Source organism: Bos taurus, chromosome 4 (genome assembly GCF_002263795.3).
Source record: "Bos taurus isolate L1 Dominette 01449 registration number 42190680 breed Hereford chromosome 4, ARS-UCD2.0, whole genome shotgun sequence".
Taxonomy (NCBI): domain Eukaryota; kingdom Metazoa; phylum Chordata; class Mammalia; order Artiodactyla; family Bovidae; genus Bos; species Bos taurus.
The window spans coordinates 113,183,489-113,207,563 of NC_037331.1; the positions used below are offsets into that span (position 1 = coordinate 113,183,489).

The 24,075-nt window shown below is 40.5% G+C and overlaps 1 pseudogene; it reads left to right on the top strand.

The window, feature by feature from the left end:
• LOC101902675 (GTPase IMAP family member 7-like) overlaps window positions 1-10,253 on the top strand; it is a 32,982-nt pseudogene extending 22,729 nt beyond the window's left edge.
• The last annotated feature ends 13,822 nt before the right edge of the window (window positions 10,254-24,075 follow it).

The window sequence follows — 24,075 nt, forward strand, 5'->3', positions numbered from 1 at the left end:
TAGACAGACTGTGCCACCGACACCTGGGCCTAATGAAAAAATATTTTTTAAGTGGGTGTATATGTCTACAAAGGCTTGTTTTAGGCCAGTGACTGTCCCATCTATTAAACATGAGACATAAACTGTATCAACCAGACAAACCTACCTCTAACACCATCAGTGTTGTCAGTTCCAAGATACCCAAAGACCAAGAAGTTAACTTAGAGCCAAAATTGGGTCTATTTGATTTACATATGTGAAAAAGAGAAACAATAGCATTGGCTGAGCAAGATGGTGGCTCATACATTTGACATGGAAGTAAACAAATTCATGGAAACAACATTCTGGAGGAAAGGCTTAGGTAGTCAAGAGTCAAGGTCAATTTAAAATGAAAGCTTCTCAGTGTCCTCTTGGAGGACATTATCTACCAGTCCCCAAACAGATCTCTAGATGATTTTTTTTTGGACTGAAATATTTCCTAGGAATGTTTTCATCATTATCACTTTCCTTTCTTTCTATAACTATTGTTAATATAGCTTTATTTGTTTTAAATTTACTGCAAGGAGATATTTTGACAAAAGAAGAAAAACATTTCGAGACATTGAAGGACACCTCCCTTCCTTTGCCCATGTGGTATCAGGACGGGTTGACTAATCAATGGGAATCTAGGAAACTAATCTTTCAGGGAAAGGGGTATGCTTCTATTTCTCCAGATGGATCCAGCGAACTCACATGGCTTCCTCTTTGGAAGATTTGACCTAAGGGGGCCCCCAACATTCAAACTAGAGATGAAACAACAAAAACCCCAAGAGGAAGAAATTCCAATACAAGCCATGACAACTTTAAAAATTTCCAAAAAATACTGCACTCAATGTCATCGACCTTAGGATCTCCTTACTTGGGGGACAGATAAAAACCCTTACTAATCAAGCTGAAAATCTGATTTCTCAACAGGGAATGCCTCGGAATCCTGAAACTATTTTTGTCGCTATGCTTGCTTTGCTTGCTTTTGCTTCCCCTGCTCAGGCTGACTTGATTGATCACACTTATTGGGCTTATATACCTAACGCCCCCCCCCCCCACCTTTTTATTGTAGGTTGTAGAATGGACAGATATAGGACCAATCATATCCACTAATGCCACTAGTCAACATATATGCTCCTTCCTTGGAGCTTGGAAGGGCCCTTTCATCCTGAGGAAGAAGGAAGACTAATTAACATTTCTCTAGGCTATGAAATCCTTTCTTTATGCATGGGCCCAACAAAATTACGTATTTAATGTTAGTCAACAAACATGGGCTTTCATTCTGCCTCCAAAAAGGAACTTCCACACATTGCTTGGACTGTTTACTGCCCTGTTCTTTCATAAAAATCATATCAATACTATCAAAACTCTAGGAAAAGGACAAAAGTTAGAATGTAAGGGGTTTATTTATAAAGACTTTAAATATACTCCTGTTTATTGAGATAAATGTCAAGCTAAATCAGGGAAATTTATGTTTTTGGCCAATTACACCATTGTTGATTGGGGACCCCATGGTATATGGCTACCTAACTGCTCAGATGATATTAACAGTACTATATGTGATTATGTCACTTAAGTAACATAAAAGATTACCAACAGTTCAATGAAACACTTCCATGAAAAGGACTCCTTGGCTGGCTTGATGGCGAAATGACAATTTCTCACCCTCAAATCATCCTCAATAAACAGATTGGGCTTAAACAATGGGACATCTGGAAACTTGCTGCAAGCACCGAAGAACTTGGGACTTAGACTGGACATTTCACAGAGACCACTCATAGTCATATTAATTATTTCTTTCACTATAATCAATCATATTTCATACAAGCCTGTGTTCCACTTCCTTTTGTTGTAGCTATAGGAAATTTACAATTCAATAAGACTTTATGTTCTGTAACTTGTATAAACTGCAAATTATATACTTGTCTTAACTCCTCTATTTCCTTAAGAAATGATTCCCTTTTTTATTCTTCTATCTCGACGTAATCCGTGGTTACCAATAAATCTCCAGCAGCCCTGGGAAGCAGGTCCCATAGCTGAACTTGCTTCCCAGTTACTTACTAAGTTGCTCTGGTGATCTAAACGATTCATTGGATGGCTGATTTTTGGCATTTTGGGATTAATAGCTATTTGCACCACTGCTGCTGTCACTGGCATTGCTTTACAAACCTCAATTCAAACACATAATTTTATCCAAAATTGGACTAAAGATGCTCATTCTATGTGGGCCACTCAGGCTCAGATAGATGAGGATATTAAAGATGAAATACAGGAACTAAAAACAGCCATCAGATGGGTTGTACAAAATAGATAGATGTACAAAATAGATAGATGTACAAAAACAGGTGATGCTAAAATGTGATTAGAATTCTACTCAATTTTGTGTTACTCCTGTGTAACTGGGAACAAATCAAATTTCATTCACAAAACATACATGATAATTCCTCTCTGAATGTACAATTATTACAAAAAGAAATCTTTGAAACCTTTTCTAAAAATCTGTCCTCTTCCACTAATTTGCAAACTTTAGCTGAACAACTAGCTGATCAATTATCTGGGCTAGACCCACGCGGATGGTTTCAAACCTTTACTCACAGCATCGGGTCTAGAACTGTAATTTTGGTGATTGTCTTGACAATTATATTTGTCATCTACAGTTGCCTTCATGCAAAAGTTGTTAAAACTAAACAAACTCAAATGGTCAGAACCCTTTTTACAAACATTATAAATAAATAAGGGGGAATTGTCAGGGAATGTTTAACAGAAGGATTCTTACATGCTGTTTCTCATAAATCCTCTGTTCCTTATCAGTTTCTGCTGCCAGAAAGGAGTGGAGCTGCACGCAATTCTCAGGACTGAGGCCATAGGATGAGACAAGTTTGAGTCTCCTTCAGTAAACATTCTCTTTACGACAAAACTGCTTAGTCTCGATCCTCTTTCTTGAAATGTGGTTTGTCTTCTGACCTTGTGACCATTATTAATCCCTTGTTCCCTTGGTAACGGTTGCTGTACATTTGGTTTTCTGATCTTTATCATTGTTGAAAGAAATTTCTTGTATAACAGCCTATATATACTCAGAGAAAGATCATTAAAGCACCTTTGCTCCATCAGAGCTTGGGTCCCCGCGTCTTTCTTTCTTTCTTTTCTCTTTCTCTCTCCCTCCAGCTCTCTCTTTCACTTTCTTATTATCGACTCTGGACCACCAGGTTCCAGTCCATTAAAGGATCCCAACAGTGAAGTTAACAGCCTTTTGCATAATTTTCTTCTGTTTTGTTTGTTTGTTTGTTTGTTTGTTTGTTTTGTTTGTTTGTTTGTTTTGTCGGGGTGCCTTTGGGATAAATCCTAAAATTGTAATTGATAATCAAAGGGTAAATGCATATGTACTGTTGCAAGTACTTGCTAACTTCTCTGTTTCTCTTAGACTGTTTTTCTCTTCCCAATAGTCATGCAGGAGAGAAACTATTTTCCCTAAACCTTTTATTTTTAAATATTTATCTATTTGCCTGTGTTGGGTCTTAGTTGCAGCATGCAAGATCTTTGTTGCCATGTGGGATGTTTCCTTGGGACAAACGGGCTCTCTGGTTGTGGTGAGATTAGTTGCTCCATGGCATGTGGGCTCTTAGTTCCCCAACCAAGGGTAGAACCTGCATCCCCCACATTGCAAGGTGTATTCTTAACCACTGGGTCACCAGGGAGTCCCTCCCCTATACCGTTTACCAATAGATTGTATCATAAAACTTTCAAGTTTTTGCCAAACCTGTACATGAGAAATAACATCAAAGTATAACATTAATTAATTAATTTTAGGGTTTTTTCTGTTTAGATATATTTTTGTCTATTATGAGTGAATGTTAATATCTTTTTATATATTCAAGCGATATTTACATTTTTTTCTTGAACTTGTTCATTCAAATCTCTTACCCAATTTTCTATTGAGTTATTGGTCTTTTGTTTCTCTACTTTTAGATATTGTTTGCTTTCTAAAATATTTTTATTGAAGTATAGTCTATTAACTATAATTGCAGCAGAGTGATTCAGTTATATATATACAGATAGATAGAGAGATAGATAGATATTCTGATTCTTTTCCATTATAGGTTATTATAATTTTTTGAATATAGTCCCTTTTTATTATAGAGTAAATCATTGTTGCTTATGTATTTTATATATAGTGGTTCAGTTCAGTTCAGTCACTCGGTCGTGTCCGACTCTTTGCCACCCCATGAATTGCAGCATGCCAGGCCTCCCTGTCCATCACCAACTCCCAGAGTTCACTCAAATACACATCCATCGAGTCAGTGATGCCATCCAGCCATCTCATCCTCTGTCGTCCCCTTCTCCTGTCCCCAATCCCTCCCAGTATCAGGGTCTTTTCCAATGAGTCAACTCTTCACATGAGGTGGCCAAAGTATTGGAGTTTCAGCTTCAGCATCAGTCCTTCCAAAGAAAACCCAGGACTGATCTCCTTTAGAATGGACTGGCTGGATCTCCTTGCAGTCCAAGGGACTCTAAAGAGTCTTCTCCAACATCACAGTTCAAAAGCATCAATTCTTCAGACCTCAGCTTTCTTCACAGTCCAACTCTCACATCCATATATGACCACTGGAAAAACCATAGCCTTGACTAGACAGAGCTTTGTTGGCAAAGTAATGTCTCTGCTTTTCAATATGCTATCTAGATTGGTCATAACTTTCCTTCCAAGGAGTAAGCATCTTTTAATTTCATGGCTGCAATCACCATCTGCAGTGATTTTGGAGCCCAAAAAATAAAGTCTGACACTGTTCCCACTGTTTCCCCATCTGTTTCCCATGAAGTGTTGGGACCAGATGCCATGATCTTAGTTTTCTGAATGTTGAGCTTTAGGCCAACTTTTTCACTCTCCTCTTTCACTTTCATCAAGAGGCTTTTTAGTTCCTCTTCACTTTCTGCCATGAGGGTTGTGTAATCTGCATATCTGAGGTTATTGATATTTCTCCTGGCAATCTTGATTCCAGCTTGTGCTTCATCCAGCCCAGCATTTCTCATGATGTACTCTGCATATAAGTTAAATAAACAGGGTGACAATATACAGCCTTGACGTACTCCTTTTTCCTATTTGGAACCAGTCTGTTGTTCCATGTCCAGTTCTAACTGTTGCTTCCTGACCTGCATATAGGTTTCTCAAGAGGCAAGTCAGGTGGACTGGTATTCCCCTCTCTTTCAGAATTTTTCACAGTTTATTGTGATCCACACAGTCAAAGGCTTTGGCATAGTCAATAAAGCAGAAATAGATATTTTTCTGGAACTCTCTTGCTTTTTCCATGATCCAGCAGATGTTGGCAATTTGATCTCTGTTTCCTCTGCATTTTTCTATATAGTGGTATGTACCCATAAATCCTATATTCCCAATTTATCCCTTTTCCCTAACTCTCCTATTTGGTAATCGTAAGTTTGTTTTCTGTGTCAGTGAGTCTGTTCCTGTTTTGTAAATAAAGTCATTTATTTTTTTAGATTCCACATATAAATTGTACCATATTTTTTTTTCTGTCTGACTTACTTCACTCAATATGAAAGCATCTCATTTCATCCATGTTGCTGCAAATGGCAATATTTCATTCTCTTTTATGGCTGAGTAATATCCCACTGTATATACAAACCACAGCTCCTTTACACATTCATTGTCGATGGACAATTAGGTTGTTTCCATGTCTTGGCTATTGTAAATGGTGCTACTATGAACATAGGGCTGCATGTATCTTTTCAAATGAGAGTTTTATCTGGATAATATGCCTAGGAGTTGGATTGCTGGATCATATGGCAACTCTATTTTGAGTTTCTTGAGGATCTTTCATACTGTTCTTCATAGAGGTTATACCAATTTATGTTTCCACCAACAGTGGAGGAGGGTCCCCTTTTCTCCACACTCTCTCCAGCATTTATTATTTGTAAAATTTTTGATGATGGCAATTCTGATTGCTGTGAGGTGATACATCAATGTAGTTTTGATTGCATTTCTTGAGTAGTTAGTGATGTTGAGCATCTTTTCATGTGCTTATCAATCATCTGTATAGATATTATTTGTATAAAAAGGTAAATTACCCCTCTTTTATATAAGCAGGAATAATTTTTCCCCTAGTTTGACATTTATGTATTGTGTATGGTGGGTTTTATCCCCACAATATCTGTTTGATTTTTATGTAATCAAATTTAGGAGTCTCTTTTCTTACTCTATTTCAAATTTTATAAATATTTTACCTATAACCAGGTTACAAAGATTTACCCATGTTTCTTCTATTATTTATATGGATTAACTTTTTTATATTTAAATTTCTAATCCATTTGGAATTTGGAAGGCATGAAGAAAATGGATGCAGTTTTATTTTTTCTATGTGGTTATCTCAATATTGCTTACTAGTCCATCTTTCTTCACATTGATGTGAGATGCTACCTTACTGAATATAAATGTAGCATAATGTAAATGATTTGAATATAAATGAATATAGTGTGATCAATTTAGCCTATATTTGAATTTTCTGTTTTTGTTTCACTGTTCTGTCTATCCATGCACCAACATCATACTGCTTTAACTATAGAAACTGTTGTATTTTACTACCTGGTCAGGAAACAACAGTTAGAACTGGACATGGAACAACAGACTGGTTCCAAATAGGAAAAGGGGTACCTCAAGGCTGTATATTGTCACCCTGCTTATTTAACTTATATGCAGAGTACATCATGAGAAACACTGGGCTGCAAGAATCAAAAGCTGGAATAAAGATTGCCAGGAGAAATATTAATAACTGCAGATATGCAGATGACACAACCCTTATGGTAGAAAGTGAAGAGGAACTCAAAAACCTCTTGATGAAAGTGAAAGAGGAGAGTAAAAAGTTTGCTTAAAGATCAACATTCAGAAAACGAAGATCATGGCATCTGGTCCCATCACTTCATGGGAAATAGATGGGGATACAGTGGGAACAGTGTCAGACTTTATTTTGGGGGGCTTCAAAATCACTGCAGATGGTGATTGCAGCCATGAAATTAAAATACACTTACTTCTTGGAAGGAAAGTTATGACCAACCTAGATAGCATATTCAAAAGCAGAGATATTACTTTGCCAACAAAGGTCTGTCTAGTCAAGGCTATGGTTTTTCCAGTGGTTATGTACAGATGTTAGAGTTGGACTGTGAAGAAAGCTGAGCACTGAAGAACTGATGCTTTGAAGTGTGGTGTTGGAGAAGACTCTTGAGAGTCCCTTGGACTGCAAGGAGATCCAACCAGTCCATTCTAAAGGAGGTCAGTCCTGGGTGTTCTTTGGAAGGACTGATGCTAAAGCTGAAGCTCCAATACTTTGACCACCTCATGTGAAGAGTTGACTCATTGGAAAAGACCCTGATGCTGGGAGGGACTGCGGGCAGGAGGAGAAGGGGACGACAGAGGATGAGATGTCTGGATAGCATCACCGACTCGATGGACATGAGTTTGAGTGAACTCCAGGACTTGGTGATGGACAGGGAGGCCTGGGGTGCTGCAATTCATGGGGTCCCAAAGAGTCGGACATGACTGAGTGACTGAACTGAACTGAAAGCTAATCTTCCCTCTTTTTTTTTTTTGGCTTCATTGCCCAGGCTAATTTTTTTTTCTTCATCCAAATAAATTTTATAGTCAATTGCTTTAGTTGCTGGGTTTCCCAGCTGTGAAAAGTGAAAGTCATTGAATCATGTCCAACTCTTTGCAAACACATGGACTATACAGTCCATGGAATTCTGCAGGCCAGAATACTGGAGTGGGTAGCTTTTCCCTTCTCCAGGGGATCTTCCCAATCTTGGGATCAAACCGGAGTCTCCTGCATTGCAGACAGATTCTTTACCAGTTGAGCTATTAGGTCCCAGCTGGTTCACCAACTGAGTCAGGTGGCTCAATGGCAAAGAATCTGCCTGCCAATGTAGGAGACTTGGGTTGGATCCCTGGGTCAGGAAGATACTCTGGAGAAGGAAATAGCAACCCACTCTAGTATTCTTGCTTGGGAAATGCCATGGACAGAGAAGCCAGGCAGGCTACAAAAGAGTTGGACACAACTTAGTGGCTGAACAACAAACAATTTTAGTTGCATGAAAAAGCAAGTGATGAAAATTTTTAAATATATATATATATATATATATAATCACATTAAAGAAGAATCAATTAACCTAAATTTGATGAACTGCTTTAAACATGAAGCAGGATTGAATTTGGCCAAATGACTCTTCTGCATCTAGTTACTTTTCTTCTTAACCTCTTAATGGAATGTATTGTAACAGTCAAAATCCTCATGTTGAATCACCCTAGTATTCCTAAAAGAATCATACTTACTCATGTGATACTGCTTTTCACATCTAATAATTTATTTAGAACTTTTTACCAATATTTATACATGAGACATGTCTATAGCTTTACTTATTGTGAAATCTTTGTTAGCTTTTGGAGTTAACATTACACTTGATTCATAGAAAAAACTGAACATTTTCCTTCATAGCTATGTGATCAGGAATAGTTTGAGTAACACTGAGATTATCAGGTCTTTAAAGGTTTCATGAGTTCCCTGTGAAACCATCAGGACCTGACACTTTTGTGGGGACACTCTAACTACTTGGTTATTTCTTAAATAACAATTCAACTGTTTAAATTTTCTGTCTCTACCGGGGTCAATATGCATGAGAACATTAGAAACTTTCAGGGAGGAAAAGAAAGAGGGGGAAAGAGAGTGGGAATGGTTCCTACTTACCTAAATTGACCGTTTTCCTCTCTCCTACCCTTTCTTAAAGTGGTGTGGGTGCCTGTGCGCCAAAATCTCTTAATGTAAACATGGCTGCCACGCCAAACAACGCTCTGAGGATCCTGCTGGTCAGGAAGACCAAAAGTGGGAAAAGTGCGACTGCAAACACCATACTGGGGGGAAAAGTACTCGAGTCTGAGATTGCTGCCCAAGCTGTTACCAAAACTTGTCAGAAGCATCCCTGAAACCGAAGGGGAGAGAGCTTCTCGTTGTTGACACCCCAGGGCTCTTTGACACCAAGGAGACCCTGAACACCACCTGCAGGGAAATCAGCCGATGTGTCCTCGCCTCCTGTCCCGGGCCTCACGCCATCGTCTTGGTCCTGAGACTGGGCCGCCACACACAGGAAGAGCAGCAAACCGTGGCATTGGTCAAGAATCTGTTTGGGAAAGCAGCCATGAAGTATATGATCATCTTATTCACTCGCAGAGATGAACTGGGGGACCAGAGCCTGAGCGACTTTTTGAAGGATGCAGATGTAAACCTACGAAGCCTCCTCCAGGAGTGTGGAGACAGCCGCTGTGCCATCAGTAACAGCATGAACACAGAGCAGGCTGAGAAGGAAGCTCAGGTACAGGAGCTGGTGGAGCTGATAGACAAGATGGTGCAGAACAACCAAGGGGCTTACTTTTCTGACCCCATTTACAAGGACATAGACCAAAAGCTGAGACAGCAGGAGGAACACTTGAAGAAAGTCTATGTTGATGAATTACAAAACAAAATTAAACTAGTAGAAAAGGAATATGTCCATAAACAACCAGCAAAAAAGGAGAAACAAATAAAGTTGCTAATGCAGAAGCATGATGAACGAATGAAAAATATAAGGGGAGAAGCTGAGATGAATATATTTCAAGTTGCATTCAACATGATTAGAAATGTGCTTTCAAAAATATGGCACATGTTGTGGTAGTATAAAGTTTATTTTTACTCCTCAGTTTACTAAACCTTGTTAATGCGGTAATGTTTATTTTCCAAAGATGGTTAAAACCCTATCTTCTGACTTCTTACAATCTGAATCCTCTTATGATCTCTCTCCCTTGAGCTATGGGTCTATGTCCCTAACCTTGAAATTGGAGGAATTTTGTGACTGCTTTGAGAAATAGTGGGTGGTTGAAGGAACACCATATGACTTCTAAGATTAGATAGGGAAAATGCCTCCTTGCTCTTCCACATTGGTTACCCTTGGAATTTGCCCACCCTGTTGTGAGGAAGCCTGAGTAGAAGCCCAAGTTGCCCCCATGAAGAGAACCTGAAGTCACTGCTCCACTCCCCTGGCTGACATTTCATCTGCCATCCAGAATCATCTTGCTGGCCTTGCAAGTGAGGCAACACAGAGTGGATTCTTCACCTGCCAACTGATGAAACTGCAAAGAGCAAAGATGAGTCTTCCCCATGGGGTCCTGCCCAAATTGCAGATTCATGAGAAAAATAAATGATTGCTATTCTTTTAAACCACTATGTTTTGGGATGATTTGTTATGCAGTGAGGACTGCATGCAAGCAGGCTAAGTTGTTTCAATCCTGTCCTACTCTTTGCGACCCTATGGACTGTAGCCCACCAGGCTCCTCTGTCCGTGGGATTCTCCAGGCAAGAATATTGGAGTGGGTTGCATGCCACCTTCCAGGGGATCTTCCTGAACCAGGGGTCAAACCCACATTACTTACATCTCATACATTGATAGGGGGATTCTTTACCACTAGCATCATCTGGGAAACCCATGCAGTAAGAGTTAACCAGAATTAAATAACTTTCCAGCTCATTCCCCAGCACTCCTGGCTCCTACCTGTCCTTCCACACAATGCCAATAAATTTAAGAGTTTATGAAATTGACATAACCAGGTAATGATCCATTTTGTAGAGTTCAAAGATTCAATTTGGGAAAATTCAAATAAGAAACATTGCCTATGTTAAGTGTAGGCCCCACTGATCTAGTAACTAGTATATTATTTGAATCTACACCTATGAGAACTTTGTTTGTGAAGCATGGGCTTCTCTGGCACCATTACTCTATGGTTCATGGAGATGTGGAAGTTGGCAAATTCTCTTGTTTTATTCTCTCCTCTTTTTGCTATTAAATGTATCTCTCTTTTTTTTTTTTTTTGCTATCAATGCCATCTAAGTATAGTACAGATTAACATGACTGTTATTCTATACAAAAATATTTTATATGTCATTTTATTTAAATTAATTATTATAACAACCTTATAGAAAAGATGACAGTGAGTCTCAGGACTGTAAGTAATTTGACTAGAGCCATCTGAATTTTTGCCTAGAGATCAATAGAGCTGAATTTTGATTCATATCTGCTGGCTTTTAAAGTTAAAGCTCTTTCAAAGGCACTAGTTCGATCTTTTTAGACATCTTAATTTTTTTAATTGGAAGAAATTGCTCTCCAGTATTATGTTGGTTCCTTCCATATTTCAACATGAATCAGTGATAGGTACACATATGTCCCCTCCCTCTTGAACCCCCTTTCCACCCCTGTTGGTTGTCACAGAGCACAACCTAGGGATTTGAGATCTCTGCATCAAACAGCACATTTGCTAATGGAACGTTAATTGACAGGAGCTCTCCTAAAGGCCTCCATATAAACACTAAGACCCAGCCCCACCCAAAGACCCGAAATCTCCAGTCCTGGACACTTCACGCCAAACCATTTGCAAAACAGAAACACAACCCTGATCATTAGCAGAAGGACTGCCCAAAGCCATATCAAGCCCATAGACACCCGAACACACACTTCTAGGCACAGCACTGCCTTTCAGAGAGACAAGGTCCAGTTCCATCCACCAGAGCAGAGGCACAAGTCCTCCCAACTAGGAAACTTTCACAAGACACTGGTCCAACCCCACCAGTGGGCTCTCTCCCTCTTTTAAGGTACTGTCCTAACTTCAAGTGCTCCTAACTGTAATATAAAAACCTCTTCTCTATCAAATAGTTTTTGTTTGCCTCTGCACATCCACACTTCACCCCCCTTCTCCCTTTCAATCTAACTTGTTGCCTGGGAGGCTGATCTGCGTGGACTACATCAGTGGGATCTCTTGCTGTCAGTCCTCTGCTTGGTTTCTGCCAAAGGAAATCCAAGCAGGAGATCTCTTGAAGGTAGAAAAGCAAGATCAGTATATCTGTTCTCCTGCCTTTCTCCCTGTGGTGTCATCTCTGAGTAGTTGCTACCCCTAAGTTGAAGGTCATAGCTCCTCTCCTTGAGATCTCTCCACCCAACTCTCCTTCTGGATTCCGCCTTTTGTTCACCACTTAGGTTACTGATATAATTTCCTCACTGTTACTGGACCTCTCCCTTGTCATTTCCAAACCTTGTATCCATCACTCATAGGAAGCCTCTTCACTAGACTCAGATTCAATTATGTCACTACAGACCATCTTTTTTCTGCTAGAATCCTGATGGATACATCTTATGATACCTACTTCTTTTTCTATTTGAAAGCATTCCCTGATTTTTATTTTTTTCAATCCCCTGACAGCAGGAAAGTCTCATGTGACTGTTGAAATCTCTGGGAAAATTTTACCCACATAGACTGTGACATTGCCAGTGAACACATTAAAGGTTCTCTCTTGCTAAAATCATTACAAAACTTCAGTGATACAGAGATGAGTGTATATTAAAACACATATGGTAGACAACTCAAACTCAAATATCTGGAATTTTTACAGCTGTCTTTTGTTTTGTCTGTGAAAGTGACAGTGTTTACTGCATCCATGAAACTTAAGGACACAGGGATTGGAGATTAAATCTCAAGAAAATAACATCTCAAATACCTGCTCATTCTAAGGTTCATCACAAATACTATGAATGGAGTAAGACAACGTGGAAGAAAAGTCTGTTGTGAGAAACATTCATAGTATATGTGAAATAACACTGTGGGCCCCAACTGCTATTTGCTATAAAAGAATCTTATGTTTATAGTTAGTTCCTTGTGAGTGATTCATCAGTGCTACATTATCTCTAGAGAGTGAACAATCATGCACTGCCCAGACATATTTCCTTTATAAACCATTTGGATGATATTTTCTCTCAGGGATTTGCAGAAGCATTATGAAGTCAGTTAGCTTGTGTGTTTCTAGGCTTGTGTTAGGACCTAATGAAGATGCAACTTAAAGGAGTTGATTTCGTTTCTCTCAAACCTATATTCTATTTTTGAAGGTAAAACATACTTAGAAGAAAAATGAGTAATTGAAGTGAATCATATAGGTATCATCTTTTCCTTGATGCGTGAATTCTTGACCATTAGATTAGCTTTACTTTCATCATATCCCAGTTTTCTCTGAAGGTGGTTCTGAACCCTGAGGTCTCAGGAAGTTCCCGTACTCACTGTGTGTACTATTCCTATGGTTGAAATATGCCACAGCCATGATCCGTAGTTGGGGAAAGTAGGATTCATAGGAGAAGACTTGAGGAAGAATTCCAGGTTTGAGGTCTACTCTGAAGGATGTATAGGATGTGTGCATGTGGATGATGGGATGATAAGCCCCTTTCTTTGCAGAAAGAGGAAAGTTAGGGTCTGGAGGTGAGACCACCAGGGTAGACTCAGAAGTGACAGCCTTCAATTAGGTTTGTGACAAGGTGAGTATCAGAGTCAAAGGGAGGGTCTGACACTGAAATTTTAAACTGAAGTTTATGTGAGAGGCCTAGGGTGAATGTGGCAGGATATTAACAATAAATATTCATTTCAACTGACTCAGTACTGACAACATCCCCACATTCCAGTCTTATGTACTAAAAGATTTGTGTAGAACTTGAAAGGAAGCAGGTGGTGACCAGTTCTGTGAGGTGTAGTTGTTCAAATAATTCAGTAGATATTTGAAGAGTTCAAGAGGAAAGTGAAAGTGAAAGTGGCTCAGTTGTGTCCAACTCTTTTCGACCTCATGGACTGTAGTCCATGGAATTCTCCAGGCCAGAATACTGGAATGGGTAGCCTTTCCCTTCTCCAGGGGATCTTCCTGACCCAAGAATTAAACAGGGGTCTCCTTGCATAGCAGGCAGATTCTTTACCAATTGAGCTATGAAGAAAGGGCTTTGTAAAAGAGGACAGTTTGATTGGAAGGACAACAACCTTCAGGGTTGGCAAATTTAGGGGTTTTATGCCTAGAGTAGTGGCTCCCCTAATCAAGAGGGTGATCTCTCTGTAACCATGGCCTTTCATAAGGGAGGCTCCACGGGGAATTCTCTTGTGCTCTACCTAATAGGACAAGAGATCTCTTGCTTCACACCAATAAGATGGCCCCCTGGGTCTTGATGATGCCTAAGGACATTAGTGCTGCATGGTAAGAGATTCCTGGGGGGCAAGACCTCTGGAGTGAAACTTTAGAGCCAGATGCTCTTGGGGGAAATATAAAAGATGTTGCCACGTGCCAGAGGATAATGATTGAGGAGGCTGATTTGAAGCAACCATAGCTTTCACTGACTGTGGGACCCAAGTGTGTTCTTCCCACAAGTCAGCTGTAGGTCACACAGGATGGAGCCAGCCAAAGCTGGCTTAAAGGGGACTTGACTGGAAGTCTACCAGGGATCCCAACTCTGCCAGGAACTGGAGTTGAAATGACCAGCTGGAGGGCAGATAGCAGTCAGCAGTTGGACATGTAATGGTAGATTTCCAGGGGAGGCTATCTGCCAAGTCATTAATGGAGCTCCATGAGGAAAAGAGCCACTAAGTGTGTCTCCATTCCCCAAAGACCAGATTGCACTGGACTTGTCTTCAGTGGTTTCTTTTCTGTCCTCCAACCAAGGAGGAGTCAGAAGCAAGGCCAGTGGCTGGAGGAGGAGGAGGTGAGGGCAGGGGTGCAGATGGAAGCAGCCCTGTCCACACTGCTCGGCCTTCAGCAGAAGCTGGCAAAAGCCATGGGAAGGAGAGGCTTTACCCTTCAAAGAAATTCAGCTTGATTATTGGGTTGGATGCTTTAAGTACACAAATGGATGAGCAGTGGTTGGAGAGAGTTTCTGCTTAGGGTAGCAGCTATCCAAGATTTCCTTCATGAGACACTAATGGAGCCAACATGACAAGTCTGTAGGAGACTAGAATAAATGTCTTCCTTCTTTGTGATGTCTTTCTTACTTAATGCAGGGCTTAGATATAGATCACCTCGTTTGCTGTGGAGGAGAGCACACTACAGAAGAACCCCAAGATCTTCCCCTTCTATTCCTGAAATAGCAGCATTGGGTGCTCTGAGTGGTGTAGCAGGAGTCCAGAGAAGCACTGTGCTCCTTAAGATTATGGGAAGAAGTTTGAGGTGGCCACATCCCTCTCACAGACTGGTAATTATATGTAAATCCCACAGTCAGAACAGTCATAGAGGTGGAGTAGAGCCTGCATGTGTGAAATGGTAGAAGTGTCCCTCAGAGCCCTGATCCTTATGTACTCAAGATCAGTCAAAGACCAGCCTTGACCAGCTAAGCATCTGTGCAGTGGAGTCTCCATGCCCTTGGGACTGAAGAGAAAGCAGGTGAATGGAGACTCTCACAACAAGTGTAGGGGATAACTCTAGCAAACACTTTCACTGTTCTTAGAGAACAGAACTTGACCTCATGGAATGACTTTAGTTTTTGGCAGAGTCTCAATCTGGTGAATAAAGTCAATAACCAAGCTTGAATACATGCTTTGGTTGAAAATAAAAAGAAGCTACAAATAGACTTGTTTTCTTTCCACTGTGGCATTTAAGTTCAAAGATGACTCCACCAGAAGGGTTCCAGAGATGTTGAGTAACGAGTCTCAAGGTCAAGGAAGCATGCACAAAATGCAGCAGTCGTTTGTAAAATGCTGTGTACAGAACCCATGAACAACCAAACATTTGTGACAATCAATCTGTTGAATGTAGACTCAAAATTACATATTCCTGGAAGATAGCACACATAGAAGCCCCTGATGACTTCACCCAGCAAGTCTTAAATGGTGACCAACAGAGCCTATCCTTACTGAACGTTGACGTGTCTCTAATGAGAAAAGCTGGCCTCAAAATTACCATGTCTCTTAGTGAAGACAGAATGAAAACCACAATCACAGAAAACTAATCAAACTGATCACATGGATCCAAGCCTTGTCTAATGCAATGAAACTATGAGCCATGCCATGTAGGGCCACCCAAGATGAATGGGTCATGGTGGAGAATTCTGACAAAGTGTGGTCCACTGGAGGGGATTTCCTGATAGCTCAGTTGGTAGAGAATCTGCCTGCAATGCAGGTGACCCATGTTCTATTCTTGAGTCAGGAAGATCCACTGGAGAATACCCACTCCAGTATTCTTGGGCTTCCCTTGTGAATCAGCTAGTTCACTGGAGAAATGAACAGCAAACCATTTCAGTATTGCCTTGAGAATCCTATGAACACTATGAAAAGGCAAAATGATATGACACTGAACAATGAACTCCTAAGGTCGGTAGAAACCCAATATGCTACTGGAGAAGAGTGCAGAAATACCTCAGAAAAGAATGAAGAAGCTGAGCCAAAGCAAAAACAGCACCCAGGTGTGAATGTGACTGGTGATGGAAGTAAAGTTCAATGCTGTGAAGTACAATATTGCATAGGAACCTGTAATGTTAGGTCCATGAATCAAGGTAAATTAGAAGTGGTCAAACAGGAGATGGCAAGAGTGAACATCAGCATTTTAGGAACGGGTGAACTAATATGGACTGGAATGGGCAGGTTTAATTCAGATAGCCTTTGCACCTACTACTGTGGGCAAGAAATGGACTAATCCTCATAGTCAACAAAAGAGCCTGAGATGCAGTACGTGGGTGCAGTCTCAAAAATGACACAATGATCTCTGTTTGTTTCCAAGGCAAACCATTCAGTATCACAGCAATCCAAGTCTATGCCAAAACCACTAATGCTGAAGAAGCTGAAGTTAAATGGTTCTATGAAGACCTACAAGACTTTCTAGAACTAACAGCAAAAAAAAGATGTCCTTTTCATTGTAGGGGACTGGAATGAAAAAGTAGGAAGTCAAGAGATACCTGGAGTAACAGGCAAGTTTGTCTTTAGAGTACAAAATGAATTAGGGCAAAGCCTAGCAGAGTTTTGCCAAGAGAATGCATTGGTCATAGCAACCACTACCTTCCAACAACACAAGAGAGGACTCTTCACATGGACATCACCAGACAGTTAACACCAAAATCAGGTTGTTATATTTTTTGGCAGCCAAAGATGGAGAAACTCTATACAATCAGCAAAAACAAGACTTGGAGGTGACTGTGGCCCAGATCATGAACTCCTTATTGCCAAATTCAGATTTAAATTGAAGAAAGTAGGGAAAACCACTAGACCATTCAGGTATGACCTAAATCAAATCCCTTATGATTATACAGTGGAAGTGACAAATAGATTCAAGGGATTAGATCTGACAGAGAGAGTGCCTGAAGAACTATGGACGGGGGTTCATAACATTTGTACAGGAGGCTGTGATCAAGACCATCCCCAAGAAAAAGAAAAGCAAAAAGGCAAAATGGTTGTCTGAGGAAGCCTTACAAATAGCTAAGAAAAGAAGAGAAACTAAAGGCAAAGGGGAAAAGGAAAGATATATCCATCTGAATGCAGAGTTCCAAGGAATAGCACGGAGTGACAAGAAAGCCTTTCTAAGTGGTCAATGCAAAGAAAGAGAGGAAGCTAATAGAATGGGAAAGTCTAGAAATCTCTTCAAGAAAACTAGAGATACCAAGCAAATATTTCATGCAAAGAAGGGCACAATAAAAGACAGAAATGATATGGATCTAACAGAAGCAGAAGATTTTAAGAAGAGGTGGCAAGAATACAAAGAAGAACTATACAAAAAAAAAAAAAAAATCTTCATGACCCAAATAACCATGATGGAGTAATCAATCACCTAAAGCCAGACATCGTGGAATGTGAAGTCAAGTGGGCCTTAGGAAGCATCGCTAAGAACAAATCTCATGCAGGTGATGAAATTCCAGCTGAGTTATTTTAAATTCTAAAAATTGATTCTATCAAAGTGCTGCACTCAGTATGCCAACAAATTTGGAAAACTCAGCAGTGCCACAGGACTGGAAAAGGTCAGTTTTCATTCCAATCCCAAAGAAAGGCAATGCCAAAGATATTCAAACTACTACACAATGGCACTCACCTCACATGCTAGCAAAGTAATGCTCAAGATTCTCCAAGCTAGGTTTCAACAATTCGTCAGCTGAGAGCTTCTAGATGTTCCAGTTGGATTTAGCAAAGCCAGAGGAACCAGAGATCAAATTACCAACTTCCATTGGATCATAGAAAAAGCAAGAGAATTCCTGAGGAACATCTGCTTCATTGACTCTGCTAAAGACTTTGACTGTGTGGATCACAACTAACCATGGCAAATTCTTCAAGATATGAGAATACCAGACCATCTTACTTGCCTCCTAAGGAATCTGTATGCAGATCAAGAAGTAATAGGTAGAACTGGACATGGAACAACGGACTGTTTCCAAATTGGGAAAGGAGCATGTCAAGGCTGTATGTTGTCACGCTGCTTATTTAACTTCTATGCAAAATACATCATGCAAAATGCCAGGTTGGATGAATTACAAGCTGGAGTCAAGATGGCAGGGAGAAATATCAATAACCTCAGGTATGCAGAAAACACTATCTGAATGCCAGAAAGTAAAAAAGAACTACGGAGTCTCTTGATGAAAGTGAAAGAGGAGAGTGAGAAAGCTGGGTCAAACCTCAACATTCAAAAAATGAAGCTCATGGCATCCAGTCCCATCACTTCATGGCAAATAGATGTGGAAACAATGGAGATAGTGACAGACTTTCTTTTCTTGGACTCCAAAGTCAATGCAGATAGTGACAGCAGCCATGAAAGTAAAAGACGCTTGCTCCTTGGAGGAAAAGCTATGACGAACCTAGACAAAATATTGAAAATCAGAGAGACATCATTTTGCCTACAAAATCTGTCTAGTCAAAGCTATGATTTTTCTGGTAGTCCTGTATGGATGTGAGAGTTGGACCATAAAGAAGGCTGAGCACCAAAGAATGTATGCTTTTGAACTGTGGTGTTGGAGAAGACTCTTGAGAGTCCCTTGGATTGCAAAGAGATCAAACCAGTCAATCCTAAAGGCAATCAATCCTGCATATTCATTTGAAGAACTGATGCTGAAGTTGAAGCTCAAATATTACCACCTGATGAGAAGAACTGACTGACTAGAAAAGACTGTGATGCTGGGAAAGATTGAGGGCAGGACGAGAAGGGGACAACAGAGGATGAGATGGTTGGAAGGCATCACCGACTTGATGGACATGAGTTTGAGCAAGCTCCAGGAGATAGTGAAGGACAGGGAAGCCTGGCGTGCTGCAGTCCATGGGGTTGCAGAGTCAGAGATGACTGAGTAACTGAACTGAACTGAAAAAGTGGCCTTGGACATGGTCACTTCCTCCCTAGGAAGCATTGGCACCATTATCCAAACAGAATATAGTGTGTTCCTACTGATGAAACTGTTAAGGTGTCCTCTTTATTAAGTCACACGAGGGCACAGTGAACACCCTGAGGGATCCCAGCCCCTATGTGTGGGACGTTGTAAATCCAAGATTCAGGTCATAGGATTTTCGGCAGAAAAAGTTGTCATTCCGTTGGGAATGACTGACTTCACCCATGTTCTCTCACATGTGACTCTATTGTTGCTGTGGCATCTGCCTGCATTGCAGCCAGGGAGCCACCAGAGCAGCCGTCTCCATGCTGGTGAAAGGCCAGGGAGAGGGGAGCCTGTGAGATCGCGAGAGCTGGTCACGGGGTTGAGAGGTGGTCCAGCAAACTGCACCCATGCAATCGAGGACTCCCCAGTCGTTCCCTTGTCCTAGAAATGTGCCTTCTGCTTGCCTTCCCCACTTCCAGAAGCCCCTCTAAGGATGCAGCCTCAGGTAGAAACTGATACTGTCTGGATCGTATAAGTGATTGAACCCACTTAAGGCCTCTCTATAAGCGTTTCAGATTCTGGCAGACAGGTGTGAAGAACTGCTTTTCTTGGGGCTGCCCAAGACAAACATCTTGAGTCAGTCCCCTGTGTATTAAACCTGCCAGCTTGCAGCCTGGAGTGGTATGTTTCACCATCAGGTTTCAGATGAAACCTGGATAGATCCCAATGAAGCTGCAAATCAACGTACATTTTTAAAAATCAGTCTTATCTATATTTATAAACAATGTTTGTTGGAATATCTAGGGAAATCATTCTCAAATATTTTTTGCTTGTGTAACAGCATTCTTATTATCTAAATCCCTTCTGAACCTGGGCTGCATTCTCTGGGATATGGAATGAACAAGTTGCCACGTTGCATAATAGGACTTGGTAGGTGTTTGCTTTCCACACTGTTGAAGTTTCACCTGCCTTCCCGCTCTGGGTCCTCTCTACCATGCTCCCTGAGTTCTTATTCTTACATAGGGGAATGTCTTCTGTAATGATTCTTTATTTTATCAATTATTCCTTTTCTGTTTGTTGTTTTTCCCTTCAAGGAGCACTGATAGGTCTGGAGAAGCAGGGATCTTTATCTGCTATCATGTGCTAATATATCCAGTTGGCTAGAACAGCACTTGGCATGAAATAGGCTCTCACTAGACACTGAAAGGCCTATTTCATTTGATATATTGTTTGTGTTTGTTTAGAATTGTATTGCTGTATTTTGCCTTTACTTCTGCTTTCAAACTACCTCTAGTTTCATGTTTTAGATTCAGATTACTTCTGCAATCCACTTAAAAAAACATTTATTTTTGTAACTGAAGTCTGTGCTGTGTTTATCATAATTATAATCTGTAATCTATTTGGATGCATTCATAATTTTATTTTCTACTGTCTACGTGTCCAACCTGTTTCATAATTTGTGTTTTGTTTCTTCTTTGTATCTTAATTTGGATTATCTGGCTATTTTTTTCACTGTCTAATTTTTTCCTTTACTTGTATGGAAATTTTTAATGTTCTTTCAATTTTACAGTTCAGTTCAGTTCAGTCGCTCAGTCGTGTCTGATTATTTGCGACCCCATGAATTGCAGCAAGCCAGGCCTCCCTATCCATCACCAGCTCCCGGAGTTCACTCAGACTCACATCCATCCAGTCAGTGATGCCATCCAGCCATCTCATCCTCTGTCATCCCCTTCTCCTCCTGCCACCAATCCCTCCCAGCATCAGAGTCTTTTCCAATGAGTCAACTCTTCACATGAGGTAGCCAAAGTACTGGAGTTTCAGCTTCAGCATCATTGCTTCCAAAGAAATCCCAGGGCTGATCTCCTTCAGAATGGACTGGTTGGATCTCTTTGCCGTCCAAGGGACTCTCAAGACTCTTCTCCAACACCACAGTTCAAAAGCATCAATTCTTAAAGGTTACATATCTCTTACAGTTATAACAAAATATTGGCTTTATTCCCTATATAACATATATTCTTACTTTGTCAAAGTTTAAAAGGAATTCTGTTTTCATCTTTCTGTTACACAACAAATATTTTAGAATATTTTAGTCTTTATTCCCACCTGCCACCCTTATCTCTACATTATTGTTGTTGTGTATTTTAATTTTCTTATTTTTTTCCTTTTTAAGCCCTGGTGATTTAGTCTGTAAGTCGAGTCCAACTCTTATGATCCCATGAACTGTAGCCTAACAGGATCCTCTGTCCATAAGGTTTCCCAGGCAAGAATATTGGAATGGATTGTCATTTCCTTCTCCAGGGGATCTACCTGACCCAAGGAATGAACCTGGGACTCCTGCATTACAGTCGGATTCTTTACCAACTGAGCCACCAGGAAAGCCCTAGAAAGTATTAATAGTATCTTATTTTTTTCTTTCTTTCTGCTTCTTTTTCACCTATGATTTACCATCTGGGATTACTTTTCTCTTGCTCAAGTACACTCTTACAAATTCTAGTTAAGTTTTGCTGCTGGTAAGACTGTCTGGGGAGGCCTTACAAATAGCAGTGAAAAGAAGAGAAGCAAAAAGCAAAGGAGAAAAGGAAAGATATAAGCATCTGAATGCAGAGTTCCAAAGAATAGCAAGAAGAGATAAGAAAGCCTTCCTCAGCGATCAATGCAAAGAAATAGAGGAAAACAACAGAATGGGAAAGACTACAGATCTCTTCAAGAAAATTAGACATACCAAGGGAATATTTCATGTAAAGATGGGCTCAATAAAGGACAGAAATGGTATGGACTTAACAGAAGCAGAAGATATTAAGAAGAGATGGCAAGAATATACAGAAGAACTGTACAAAAAAGATCTTCATGATCCAGATAATCACGATGGTGTGATCACTGACCTAGAGCCAGACATCCTGGAATGTGAAGTCAAGTGGGCCTTAGAAAGCATCACTACAAACAAAGCTAGTGGAGGTGATGGAATTCCAGTTGAGCTATTTCAAATCCTGAAAGATGATGCTATGAAAGTGCTGCACTCAATATGCCAGCAAATTTGGAAAACTCAGCAGTGGCCACAGGACTGGAAAAGGTCAGTTTTCATTCCAATCCCAAAGAAAGGCAATGCCAAAGAATGCTCAAACTACCGCACAATTGCACTCATCTCACACGCTATTAAAGTAATGCTCAAAATTCTCCAAGCCAGGCTTCAGCAATATGTGAACTGTGAACTTCCTGATGTCCAAGCTGGTTTTAGAAAAGGCAGAGGAACCAGAGATCAAATTGCCAACATCCGCTGGATCATGGAAAAAGCAAGAAAGTTCCAGAAAAACATCTATTTCTGCTTTATTGACTATGCCAAAGCCTTTGACTGTGTGGATCACAATAAACTGTGGAAAATTCTGAAAGAGATGGGAATACCAGACCACCTGATCTGCCTTTTGAGAAATCTGTATGCAGGTCAGGAAGCAACAGGAAGCAACAGAACTGGACTTGGAACAACAGACTGGTTCCAAATAGGAAAAGGAGTCCGTCAAGGCTGTATATTGTCACCCTGCTTATTTAACTTATATGCAGAGTACATCATGAGAAACGCTGGACTGGAAGAAACACAAGCTGGAATCAAGATTGCCAGGAGAAATATCAATAACCTCAGATATGCAGATGATACCACCCTTATGGCAGAAAGTGAAGAGGAACTCAACAGCCTCTTGATGAAAGTGAAAGAGGAGAGTGAAAAAGTTGGCTTAAAACTCAACATTCAGAAAACGAAGATCATGGCATCTGGTCCCATCACTTCATGGCAAATAGATGGGGAAACAGTGGGAACAGTGTCAGACTTTATTTTTCTGGGCTCCAAAATCACTGCAGATGGTGATCACAGCCATGAAATTAAAAGATGCTTACTCCTTGGAAGGAAAGTTATGACCAACCTAGACAGCATATTGAAAAGCAGAGACATTACTTTGCCAACAAAGGTTCGTCTAGTCAAGGCTATGGTTTTTCCTGCGGTCATGTATGGATGTGAGAGTTGGACTGTGAAGAAGGCTGAGTGCCGAAGAATTGATGCTTTTGAAGTGTGGTGTTGGAGAAGACTCTTGAGAGTCCCTTGGACTGCAAGGAGATCCAGCCAGTCCATTCTGAAGGAGATCAGCCCTGGGATTTCTTTGGAAGCAATGATGCTAAAGCTGAAACTCCAGTACTTTGGCCACGTCATGCGAAGAGTTGACTCATTGGAAAAGACTCTGATGCTGGGAAGGATTGGTGGCAGGAGGAGAAGGGGATGACAGAGGATGACATGGCTGGATGGCATCACTGACTCGATGGGCGTGGGTCGGGGTGAACTCCGGGAGTTGGTGATGGACAAGGGAGGCCTGGCGTGCTGTGATTCATGGAGTCGCAAAGATTCGGACACGACTGAGCGACTGAACTGAACTGAACTGAAGACGCTCAGTCTGTATTGTCTGAAATGTGTTTCTTTTGCTTTATTTTTGATACCTATTTTCCCTGGGTGTAGAATTTCAAGTTGAGTCTTATTTTCTTTGAGCACACTGAAAGCCTACTTCTACTGTTTTGTGGCTTCCTTTGTCATTACTAAGAAATCAGCCCAGTTCCTTTCTTTTTTCAAAGGTCATCTGTCTGTTCATTCTGGTGCATTTCTTTCCCCACAGTTTCACTGCTATACATTAAGGAGTGAATTCTTTCCTAATGAAATTCTTTGGTATTAGATTTCTTGAATGTGTTAATTGCTGAATTTCATCAGCTCAGGAAAAAAAAAATTCCAACCATTATTACTTTACAGTCTTCCTCTAGCCCATTCTCTCTCTCTCTTTTTCTATAAGCATCTTTTGCTCCTTAAACTTCATTCCGATCTTTTCTTTTTCAAATCTCTCATCCATTTCACTGACTAGAAGTCACTGACCCCTATGTCACCCTTCACTGAGG